The sequence below is a fragment of the Notothenia rossii genome (assembly GCF_949606895.1).
Source record: "Notothenia rossii genome assembly, chromosome: 7".
Taxonomy (NCBI): domain Eukaryota; kingdom Metazoa; phylum Chordata; class Actinopteri; order Perciformes; family Nototheniidae; genus Notothenia; species Notothenia rossii.
Window position 1 is genome coordinate 43,573,810 of NC_136905.1, and position 13,103 is coordinate 43,586,912.

General features: G+C 43.2%; 1 long non-coding RNA gene across 1 annotated transcript; it reads left to right on the forward strand.

Moving 5' to 3' along the window:
- The first annotated feature begins 2,071 nt into the window (after positions 1-2,071).
- On the forward strand, positions 2,072-9,632 carry LOC307013150. Its single transcript, XR_013800876.1, has 2 exons — positions 2,072-2,914; positions 8,926-9,632. It is a non-coding gene; the product is annotated as an uncharacterized lncRNA (long non-coding RNA).
- Positions 9,633-13,103: the final 3,471 nt, after the last annotated feature.

A 13,103-nucleotide genomic window follows, 5' to 3' on the forward strand; every position in this document is an offset into this window, starting at 1 on the left:
AAACTTCAAAAGCCCAAAACTATCGCAGTGACCACTGACAATGCAAGAAACATTGTTAAAGCTGCCAGTGACTGGGTCCACAAATAGGATGCTTTGCCCATACATTAAACTTAGCATCACAGAAAGCGATGGCAGTTAACCAGGTATCTCGACTGCTGGGGAAAATCAGAAGAGCTGTTTCTTTTTTCCACCGCAGCAGAACGCCTGCACATGTTTTGGAGCAGGATTAGGAGATGCTTAATTTGCCAAAACACCGACTCATCAACGATGTGCCCACACGCTGGAACTCCAGCTATGAAATGGTTGAGCGGTACCTTGAACAGCAATCGGCTGTTTACTCGGCACCAGTGTTGGGACTAACGCGTTAATGTAACGCAACCCCTTTATCCTGTAACTAATAGCGTTAATAGTTACTTATTCCCATTAAGTAACGCCGTTATAGTTACTGTGATTTAAATGGTGCATTGCTGCGTTACATTATGTGATGGAACTGAACCGAATCTCCCTGCGGATGTAACTTACAGGTGAATACAGCGATGTCCTCTCACAGCACCATATAAAAGTGAAACCAGAGAGGAGTGATGATTGGTAAACGCGGGGTAACATTTCAGGGTAAGCCAATCAGAGACAGAGTTGGGCGGGTCTTAACTTATGGGGAAAATACACACACACGAACACTTGCTAATGCTAACACACACACACACACACACACACACGGCAACGCTCACCACCAGCACATACACAATGGCAGATGCAAGTATCAGCGAGAGCAGCAGCGCATTTGCAACTTGGAAATATAACCACTATTTTCAATTTGTGGGGAAGGACGCAAAAAATATTACGGTAAAATGTAAACTGTGTGCAGGCCAGAAAGCATTGTCCACATCGAATAACAGCAATGACAATCTCCTGAAGCACCTAAGTAATGTACATGGGGCTATAAAACTAGTCGCCAAAGACCCCACCGTCTCAACCACCGGCAGTGACCCAGATGGAGCAACACCATCTCTAAACAGCCAAAAAACGATTTTTTTAAATCGCCACATGTCACCGAGAGTCAACTAAACAGATTGATTGCCAGGTATGTTGTTGAGGACATGCTGCCCATCGCAACGGTCAAGTCTGTTGCAAGCCTTCAGAGAACTAGTCAGCAAAAAGCAACATAAAAACTTGTATTTTTATTGTTATTATTTTTAAAGTAAAGTAACTTGTTACTAGTTACTTTTATCATTTAGTAACTAATACAGTAACTAGTTATTTTTTGGAGAGCAGTAACTATAATTATTACTAGTTACTTTTTAAAAGTAACTTGCCCAACACTGCTCGGCACTAAGTGCCCTGAAGAACAAGGATATTGCCAATCTGACTGACCAGGAGGTAAGAGTCGCAGAGAATGTGATTGAGATTATGAAACCTCTGAAGACAGTCACTACAAATTGAGCACTGAAACGGCACCATCGGTTTCTATGATCCTACCACTTAAAACCATGATCTTGAAATCTATGGAACAAAACGTTGAGGACACTCCCACTGTCAGGGAACTCAAGCATGCCATCAGGGAAAATCTGCAAAAAAGATACTCTGACGCTGGGCTGCAGGAATTCCTTCACAAGTGCACAGCTCTGGATCTGAAGTTCAAAACACTTCCTCACTTGGACCGTGCCGCTCATCTGAGAATCAATGAAGATCTCATCATCCTTGAAGTTCTGAGCAGAGCAGAAAATGTATGTATTATGGTGATATTTCACATATTTTAAATACCTTATCTCAGGGCCGGCCATCGGCTTTTGGGGGCCCTACGGGAGCTTTGGCTTGGTGTGTGTGTGTGTGTGTGTGTGTGTGTGTGTGTGTGTGTGTGTGTGTGTGTGTGTGTGTGTGTGTGTGTGTGTGTGTGTGTGTGTGTGTGTGTGTGTGTGTGTGTGTGTGTGTGTGTGTGTGTGTGTGTGTGTGTGTGTGTGTGTGTGTGTGTGTGTGTGTGTGTGTGTGTGTGTGTGTGTGTGTGTGTGTGTGTGTGTGTGTGTGTGTGTGTCAGTCTCCCCTAACCCCTGCTGTGGACCGGGGCTACATCAAATCTTATTTTAGCCCCTAAAGAAAAGCCCACCATAAGCATAATAATTAAAAATAGTATTGATGTATGTTACCACTTTCCTTCTTCATCAGACAGCCCCTTTCTAACAGGAATCTAAGCTAACATCTACTCTTGTCTCAAAGCCTCCTTCCTTCTGCGGTGATGCAGGCAAATGATGCCCCTCTCTACTATACTAACGTCACCATACAAACTTTATTGTCCTATCTAAATTAGATTAAGGTTTTAATATGATTTGTGTTAATTAGTTTACTAGCTATGAGGAAGTCTCTGTCTACATTGCAAGGATTAGACCGATGGTTGTAATTTTTTTGAGCCATTGACCTGGTTAAGGGTTTATAAGGATATCTAGTTTCTACAGCAAGAGAAAGGTGATGATGAACCACCCTGGCATTTCTTCTCTGCATTTTCCTGACCTGGATCTGATCCTGAAAAACTGGTAAGTACTTCATATAATTATTTGATGTTGTATGTTGTGTGTTAAACAACCTCTGTGTATATATTGTATTTATTGTGTATTAGCACTATGATTCATAATAGTTTTTAAGTTTTGGGGAGACTGTTAACTAATGTTGAAGTACTTTAGTGGATGGGATAGAGATGTATGTGTGGGATGTATTTGTTCTCTCTAAAACACAGTGTCTGTAAAGGTGGGGGAGACCGTCTCCCCCCTTCCTGCCATCTCTCTGTTTCTGCTGATGTGTAAAATATCCAAAATAACGTTTTATACACTTACTCTCTTGTTAAAAGGTGATGAAGTTTGCAGCGTAAGCCAGCCATCAGTGTACCATCACGGCGACATATCTATACAGCGTTACACACTTTGAGGTATGCAAAACCTCAAAACTAGAAAATGAAGTACATTGTCTGATTAGATTTTTTCTTAAAGACTGTTTCTCTAAAAGGTAAGTTTGTGATTTTAACACTTCTTTTTTTTACTGACACTCGGCAGATTTGTGTGTAATTCTCTCACAAAGGAACTGTAAGATACACTTTTTATGTATGCAAAACTTTAAACATTTTTGAAAATAAAATACTTTTGACTGAATATATTTTCTTTAAAGGCACTTTGGGATTTTAATGCTATTTCAGTAGAACAATCCGGTTTTGTTGACATCAATGCTTGTTTCTCTTTTTTCCTACAAAGATACTTATAGTTAAACTTTAATGGATGCAAAACTTTATAACTTGGTAAAATATTAATTACTTTGTAAGGAATTCGGTTTATTTTAATGGCGTAGGCAGATTTTGGCTTTTTTCTCTTGCCAAGATACTTTTAGACAAACGTTGAGGAATGCAAAACCTTAAAACTAGAAAATGAAGTACATTGTCTGATTAGATTTTTTCTTAAAGACTGTTTCTCTAAAAGGCAAGTTTGTGATTTTAACACTGTTTCGATGAAACAATGCAGTCTTGATAACTTGACTTGACATACTCACCCCCTTTTCAACACCCCCCTGCAGCAGTTCAGGTGTGAAACCCCATACAGAATGTCAGTCACTGTGTAAAACTTTTATTTTCTTAAAGACTGTGACTCTAAAAGGCACATTTGAACTTATTTGCTGACACTAGGCAGATTTTGGCTTTTTTCTCTTTTCTCGTGTTACTACGATACGTTTAGACACACTTTGATGTATGCAACACTTCACAACTGGTAGAATATGAAGTACTTTGTAAGTAATTCGGTTTCTTTTTAATGGCCTAGGCAGATTTTGGCTTTTTTCTCTTGCCAAGATACTTTTAGACACACTTTGAGGTATGCAAAACCTTAAAACTAGAAAATGAAGTACATTGTCTGATTAGATTTTTTTCTTAAAGACTGTTTCTCTTAGAGGCAAGTTTGTGATTTGAACACTTATTTAAGGATACTAGGCCGATTTTGGCTTTTTTTTCTCTTTTCTCGTGTTACTAGGATACTTTTAGACACACTTTGATGTATGCAACACTTAACAACTGGTAGAGTATGAAGTGCTTTGTAAGGAATTCGGTTTCTTCTTAATGGCCTAGGCAGATTTTTGATTTTTTTTCTCTTGCCTAGATACTTTTAGACACACTTTGAGGTATGCAAAACCTTAAAACTAGAAAATGAAGTACATTGTCTGATTAGATTTTTTCTTAAAGAATGTTTATCTAAAGGGCAAGTTTGTGATTTTAACACTGTTTCGATGAAACAATGCAGTCTTGATAACTTGACTTGACTAACATTACTTTTTTAAATATATGTTTTTTTAGATGCTTTACTTTGATTTCTTTCATGTTATTTTAACACAACATTACTTTTTAGATTTGTGTGTGTAATTCTCTCAAAAAGGAACTGTAGGATACACTTTTATGTATGCAAAACCTTAAACATTTTTGAAAATAAAATACTTTGTCTGAATACATTTTCTTTAAAGGCACTTTTGATTTTAATGCTATTTCAATGGAGCAATCCAGTTTTGTTGACATCAATGCTTTGACGCGGGGGTGAGCAGCAGAGGTGAGCAGCAGAGGTGGGGAGAGGCGGGGCTATTGCGTCATCATTATCAGAAAATGATCGTATAGGGCGTACACACTGAGCCGTTGGACCCCCCAGAGCGTTGCGTATGCCGTTCTATCCACCTTGGGACCCGTTATCGTTTCCGCAGTTGTTTACTGTCATATTCGGTCGTCCTCGTGTGGCCAGGGCCTTATTTTGGTACCTATTCATATGCTAAGTTAAGCCAATTATTGTTTATGTGGAATATATGTTAAATCATTTTAATTCATATGCATGTATTTCTTAGTTAGGCAGAATATTTTATATTATTTATACTTTTTATATGTTTTGTCTGTAAGACGGTTTGATATTAATGTATCATGCATTTTAACTGAGAGCCTTGACATAATGTGACTGAACTGTATGCCATTGATGTCAGAAATAAACATGCTGTGCTCTGAGCAAGACGCTAACTTTGGTCCTCTCTCTACAAATCCACAGACACAGTTTATATGTTGTTTACTTAGTGCTCCTTAGCCTGTGAAACTCTTGCTGCTGGTCCAGATTACCCCTAGGTCTGGTGCCGGTAACATTAGGTTGGAGGCGGGAATCATAGCCATAGAAGCCCGGCTCCCCCTCTAAAGTAACTCAGCTACAGTAAAGCCCATGTTAGCCGGTGCGGACTGGCAAAAGGTAGCTCGTATTAGCCGTCCCCCGGCAACTCCTGAGCAGCAGGGAGACTGGTTCTATTTCGTCCCTACTGACCGCCAGAGGCGCTGCTTTAGCACTGGATATGTCCATCGCGCGCATCCGCCGTATGAGTACCAATAACAACAAAGTCACCTGTGACCCACGTGGCACCGGCTATCAGCCAGTGTCATCAGAGGATCTGTTCCTTTTCATCTTCTCGCTGTGCGAGAGTACCGTGGCTACAATATTGTAGCCCACAGCGTTCAGTTGGAACGCTTGATTTAAGCATTTCTCTGCATCCAGCTGGCTGGGTGCAGCTTCGCGACTGATCGAGTCGGAGCCGCGGGGTTACCCGTCCTCCAGGAGCTGTGGCCGGCTGCGCAGAAAACTTCAACTGACAGGTTGGTGGCGGCTTGGTCGGTGACGACAGTGTTTCCACTCCCTCTCCCAGCTAAGTTGTCCGGATTTCTGTCTTGGTTGCTACCTGGGAACTTTCTGGTGACGGCAGCGTTTCCGCCCCCTCTCCCAGGAGTTGCCCTTGTTGCGCTCTCTGTACTTTTCTGATAGCGCTGCGTTGCACCAAGCTATCGTTAGCATCTTGAGTTCCAGCTTTTTTCGTGTCCTCTTGTTTAGCTAGTAGCAGTAGCGCGGCTCAGCCTAACAGTGTCAGCCACTTTGGCTGACACTTGACGTAAGCACCAGATTACCCGTGCTGTTTTTTCTTTAGAAGCCAGTTTCCTTAGCCAGTTTCCTTCACCCCCGCTCCTGGTAAGAGTGGTTCTTGACTGTGAGCGGCAGCCGGCTGTCTAGCTGCCCTGTTAAGCTTCCTTATTTGGTAGCTCTGTGCTTCGTTTACTCACCTAGGTGAAGGCAGTGCTCTCGCTCCCCGCTCCCTCTGCTAGTAGCTTTGCGCTTTCGTTTACTCAGCTAGGTGAAGGCAGTGCTCTCGCTCCCCGCTCCCTCTGCTAGTAATGCGGGTGTAGGACATTACACCCCTCTCGTGTTCGGCGAGTAGGAGCAGGGCTCTACTCCTTCCGTTCAGCAGGTAACTGGTGAAGGCTGTGTTCTCGCACCCCGCTCCCGGTTACGTTGCATCCGGCTACCTACATGATGGCTCATCCATGTAGCGCCTGTATGGCTTCTCTCGAGCCCGAGGATGGCCACGACCGCTGCCCGTCTTGCCTTGGTCTCGAGCATTTGAGGGAGGGTCTCACGCAGGACGCCAGCATGAACTGAACTGCATGAGCTGCATGCCTTGGGCGCTCAGAGCGGCCGCACCTCTGCATGAGGATGCCTCGGCTAACCTCTTCAATGAAGAGGTGGAGGACGAGGCCCCGCTCACTCCCGGGGAGGCTTCCCACTCCTCTGCTCAGGGCTCTCTGCAGGGCGTGGAGGACGCCTCCATGATGGCCATTATTCGTGTGGCCCTGGCACACTTGCAGCTTCCGGTTCCGCAAGCCGACGCGGCTCAGGCTAGCGCCTTCTTCAGTCGTAGCCCTGCCCCTGTCCCCCTCACCGTTCCTCCTTCAGAGGAGTACCTGAGGGAGCTCCATGCATGCTGGAGAGACACCAAGGCCCTCTCCCGCTTTAGCTCTGATGCCCGGACCCTGGCTGCCATGCAGGATCCGGCGAGGGTTGGGCTGGGTCGCATGCCACCCATCGAGCCTGCCATCGCCTCCCTGATTCTGGTTCCTGATGAGGCTCTAAGGCAGGGGTGGGCAAACTCTTTGGCTCGGGGGCCACTATGAGTTTTAAATTTGACAGGCGGGCTGGGCCGGTAGCAGATCGGTAAAAAAATATTTAGCTGTCCACTCCTCATTATACACTCGGCACATGACTTTTCTTTTCTTTGGTCCACTCATTGTTACAGATGCAGGTTAAAAGGTGAATTAGGTTCAAATGTGAATTATTGCATTTACGTGCTTTCTTATGAACCACACAGCGTTTTACGTCGCTGATTTTCTCCGCAACATCGCTCACAACAACATCAATAGAGGACTGCGTTGGGTAGTTTTTAATTATACGAAGCCAGATTAAATTAAAGAACTACTTCTCCAACCTTGTACCTTTCTCCAGAGTGCCGCGGTGCATTGTTTATTAATGCTGTTCAGCTGCATTACTGCCTGCTGCAGTGCTGCTCGTCTACCAGAGTTTATTCTCCCGTTAACTCGCGGCAGCGGCCGCTGTAAAGTTTTCATTGTCTGACTGTCACACAAGCAGCTGATAAATATCCCCCATCCCCATAAGTGAATGTGTTTTAGTCTGAAAGCTGTTTGGCATCACAACGCTGTTATTAAAGTTTCTCTGGCATTCTACAGGTGATGTTAGCTAATCAGACTATCTTGACTACTTGTTGGCATAAGACGTTTTCTACACGCATATTTTACCGGCGTAGTTTTCGTTATGATTTTACTTGTGATGGCCACATGTAGCCCATGTATTGATTCCATCCGATAGCTGCAATAATACAAACAAAAGGAAAACGTCTGCCTCTAATGGTCAATAACAGTGAACGGATGGTTATTAAATTATGGTCAAATAAACAGAATCACGCTAAGCCTGGTTAGTGTTGCCTGAATTTATATAAGTGTGTTTTATAAGTGTGTGGTTGCGTTTTAGTCACTTTGCTCAGCACTACTGCTTGTTACAACTTGTATTCGCCGATCTTGCCGGGTTGCCGAGTGGGGCCAGCTGAGAGAATAGACCAGACTCCAGCAAAGGTAAATTGTGTCTAGAGTGCGCCATCTAGTGGGATCAACTAAAATGGCGGGTATTGCAGGAAAAAGGCAAAATGAATGCGGTCTTTACTATAATTTGGACAATTTTGTACCAATATTCGGCGGGCCGGATTCAAAAGCCCGTGGGCCTTAGTTTGCCCATGCCTGCTCTAAGGCATAATGCCAGGTGCCCTCGGCCTCAGTGCAGGGTCACTGATGAACTGCTTTGTAAGGCCTACGACGCAGCGGCACGCATGGGTCGTATCGGGAACTCTCTCTCCCATCTAATGCTGGCTGCCTCCGCCTCTCTGCAGCAGGCTCCGGCTGAGCCTTCTTTGCTGGGCCTCAGTGATGCATCACTGCAGGCCTTTGCCCTAATGACTAGGGAATAGGAACGAGTTATGTCCCTACTGGTGCAGACTTGACGCTAGGTTTGGCTGTCTCAGTCCCCACTGACGGAGACATGTAGGAGTGTCCTCCGCGGCGTGCCAGACGAACCAGGGGAGCTGTTTGGAGCAGCTGCCCTGGCGGCACTAAAGCGTGCTGCCCAAGCTAAGCAGACCAGGCAGCAGCTCTCGGGTCTACGTAGGCCTGTGCCTACTCCCAGCAGGCCCAGAGGCCCCTCTAGCAGCAGCACTCTGCCACTGGCTTACAGTGGTGGTCTGCGGAGGTCCCAGCGGTCCACTCAACCGCCTCCTAATGACTTTCGTGCCCCCGGTCGCCGGCCCTCTAGGCAGCCCCGTGCCCCAGAGCCTTACCGCCGCCCCCCAAGGTGCCATACATTTTTGCATACATTCACAGTAAATATTTATTCAGTATGATAGCTGTCTAACAGAAGTTAAATCCATTTCTCACTTATTCTGACAATTCACTTAACCCCAAATAAAATAACCCAATAAAAAGAGTTGTTAAATAATAGTGAAGTCACGTTGTAATAACAATAAATCATCTCTCTCTCTCTCTTTATTTTTCAGCTTTGCCAAAAGCCACTGTGCCACAAGTGTCCTTCTTGGGTTGCCGTCCGGAGTTGTCCAATATGGCGGACCACCTCGCACATGCGCACTGCAGATCGGGCAGTGACACAGGGAAATTAGTTTTAAGAGCAATGGGACGTCCTTTCCTCCGGAGCGTCACGTGAAGCGACGTCCGTTTGTGATGACGCCGCACAGCTGTTCATCTGACAGCAGTGGCGCAGTTCCTCTCCACGGGCTGCGGAAGCGAAATGCTTGTATCTCGAGCTGAGTGCTCATTGGTGGTATTTACCCCGTGCTGCTGATGAAACTCTCCAATTGGCTCGGCAAAAGTTTGTTGTTGTTTTGTGTCAGTTTTACGTCGCCACTTCCAGTCATATTTTTCATCATTGTTCCACAAGGTTTATCATCATGAAATTAATATCTATATATTTTATACTATACTTGCACTGCTTACCGTTTTCATACTTTATATATCTTAGCATATTCATACACACTGTTCATACTGCTCACAGGCCGCTGTGTATATGTGTATTCATACCCCTCACTGTTTATTCATCATTCAATTAATTCTATATTTTATTCTGTAGATTGTGTACATTACTTTTCACTTTACTGCTTTTTTTACTCCTGGTTAGAAGCTAAACTGCATTTCGTTGTCTCAGTACCTGTAATATGTGCAATAACAATAAAGTTGAATCTAATCTTGAGCAGGAACAAATGTATTTACTTATTACATATCTGACATTAACGATTAAACAAATTTGTGCATTCTTTATAAATGCAAACCGAGTCAAGCCGACTTCGGAGGTGGCGGTATGCACCTTAAAGTTGTTTGCAATCTGCCAAAAAAGCGAGAAGAAGAAGAAGCCGACTCCGAGCTATCCGACTTCAGGCAAGCTTTTTGAGACCTCCCCCGACTGCGATCGGCTATTCTCGTCTACTTTCGAGGCGAGCCGCAGCTCGTCTCAAACAAGCCTATTTACTGACACAAACATTTGTATCATCTGTTGTAGACCCCAATAAATAAAATAAAATAAGAACTCATTCTCAAAAAAGATAAACGCCATTATTAAAATGTATAAACGAACAATAGTTTGATTAATATTGATTAGAGTGCACAATAGAAATAAAATAATTGAGAGAAGAAAAAGAGATATATTATCTATCAAAACGCAGTTAGATTAACATTCATTGGATTGCACACTTTGTTTGTTTGTGTGGATATGTAGCACATTAACACTTTAATAGCACTTAATGACTGACTGAATGGAAATGACAATAAATGAACATGTTAAACGAAAAAAGCGATCATGAAAATGTTTCCAACAAATGAATAAAATTATTTTTGATCACTTTGTTGTTCAGATATATCACATATTTGTAACTAAATGATACATGAATTGAAACAAAACACAGTATAAACAGAGGAGTGACTCTCGTGAGTTTCATGTATTTTCTTCACTCCGCTGGGAAACGGCTCTCATATCAAGAAGCATCAAATCAGTGCATGCGCTGCATCGTCCAATCAGTGAGCGATACACAGTAAGGGGGCAGGGCGAGTATCTGAGGATTTCATCGGAGGATGGTTCCTCGGTTATCACTCCTCCATTATCGCTACTCGCTCCTCGATCCTCGGTCCTCCGGCAGAAATAAGAGCCATGGGACGGTACTCAAGATGGCACAGACAAATCAACTTCCGGTGAGACCGAGGACCGAGGAGCGATGAAATGGAAATAGTCGACCTGAGACGGGGCCATTGTGGTCTGGTAAGTAAACATTTTTACAAAAAAACGTTTTTTGCTTGTCAAAGTACATTTTCTAGATGTCAGCTATATCGGCTGTCATGTCAAAAAAAAGTATCCAGGTTTAAACACATATATTGATGTGTTGGCAGCGTATTAAACCATGTGAATCATTAAGCTAAAGATGACTCTGAATTTTAGCTATTTTTTCTAAAATGGTGGCTATGGGCTAAAGTGAACTATGGGCTTTGGGGTAAGTTTAGCCAGTTTTTCAATGGAGAAATTCATTAAAGTAGGCCAAGTTGATAATAAGAGCTCATTGTAGGCTACATTTAAAGTTGAATTTACCCTGTGTTTGATTGGTAAGATGTATACAATTGTATCACCATTTGTACGATTACTTTTCCTTTTAACATGTTAAAAAAAAATCAATCAATTCAATCGAAATTTATATAAAAAATATTTGAAAAACTAAGCTTGTATTTGGTTTGTTATTTATTGTTTATAGTTACCTTTAAGATGTGTTGTAGGTATGCCCAGGTTTGAACAGGTATGCCCAGGTTTGAACAGTGGTTCAATATACCCCCTGACCTGGATCAACTTACCCCTACACTGGGGCAAGTTGAGAAGTAATATTTTCACTGCCCTTGATCAAATATTAATTATTATCATTGCCATTGATAGGAGACATCCTGAATTATAGGTGTGTCTTTTCATTTTTACTATGTGTCATTTCTCCTTGCTTAGAGGACAGCATTACTAAAAAGTGGCTCAACTTACCCCACTCTCCCCTAACGTAGTTTAAACATACAGTAATCTTATAACTGTTTGATTGTGAAAACATTTCCAGTTAGCATTCGCCTGTGGTTAAAGTTTATTTTCCAAAAAGCTATTGCAGAAGAGATCTCCGAAATATCACCAGTAAGCTTGACTTTCGGTTTTGTGTTAAAGGGCCCATGTCATGCTTTTTTTACGTTATTACCCTTCCCCTTGTGTGTTATGAAGGTTTTTATGCATGTAAACGGTCTGCAGAGTCAAAACCCTCAAAGTACACCCTGTAGCAAGTAAAACTCTAACACAAAAGATACCTCCCCAAAACGCCTCGTTGGAGATACGTCATTGTCCATTGTTTACTTCCTGGGTATGGTGACGTAGGAATGGCCAGTAGCCGCGCCTAGAGCAGTGACGCGATACGGTCATGCGGTACCCGGAACCAAATGGACCAATCCGCGGAGGCGTTACGTTACGTCCGCGGAGCCGTTACGTTAAGCCCCCGCTGATTGGTCCAAATTTACCAATCCACGGACTTTCTCACACACACACTGATTTCTCCTCCCTGGCTGCAGGCTGATAACAGACAGTTGGGATCGCGGCGAAATTCTCTCTGCAGACCCATTCTCACAGCGTTTGGCAAGCTTACTCAATATCAAGCCACACTTATTGTTTTTACTTCGGCTGTGACTTTGTGTGTGCTCAGGATGAGTTTGGCTGTGTTTCGCCGTCGCTAAACAAGGAAACCACACCTCCACGGAGCTCAGCGCGATTCACAACGTCCCGACCAATCAGAGCACACTGTGCTCACATGGAGGGTGGGGGCTGGAGCTATTGGAGCTGCAACGAGCCGTTAAAGGCAGAGAGTGAAATTCAGTGAATACACGTAGTTTACAGATATGCTGTATGAGAAACCAATGTGAGTTTGGAAAATTGCACAATGTAAATCTATTCTAGTAGAACTCAACAATGGAATTATGATCAGTGGAAATGGCCATGACATGGGACCAAAACCTCCCAGGCTTCCTAAAACTCACAAATTACCACATAATATCTCTTTTGTTTAATCCATAAAAAAGTGTAAAAGGACAAGTTGTTGAAATCTTTGCCTTTTGTTGTTCAACTTTAGGTCGAATTATGGTGTACTCTTAGACAGAGATGGTTCACCCCTCCTTCATTCTTTAAAGCTCACCTATTATGCTATATTTGAACAATATATTACAGGGCCATATCTATACAAAACATGTCTCTGAAGTCTTTTGCTCAAACAGATTACCCATTGTAGCAAATGGTGACTCTGGGTCTGGCCCTTTAAATGTAGAGCTGCTGCGTCCACATGCAAGCAGTGAGCTCTGTGAAGAGAAGGCTGTCTACCAGCAGAAACTCAGCTAAACGCTGCTGTGATGAAACGCCATATTATGTTCCAAACCACATCAAGCATTATTTCTGAAACAGTATGGAGCTCAACCACTTTCTCTCTCGCAGGTTTACCACAAGGACAGAACCTTTTATATCTTGCTTCTTTACACATACTCTCTCCATAAGGCCTACAGCGTTAGCTGAGTGTTAGCGATGCTTGCTAATGTAAACTCAGACCATATTACTTCCAAAACATTCTGCATTGTTTCTGATACAGCACATAGCTTGAAATGTTCTTTATTCAGT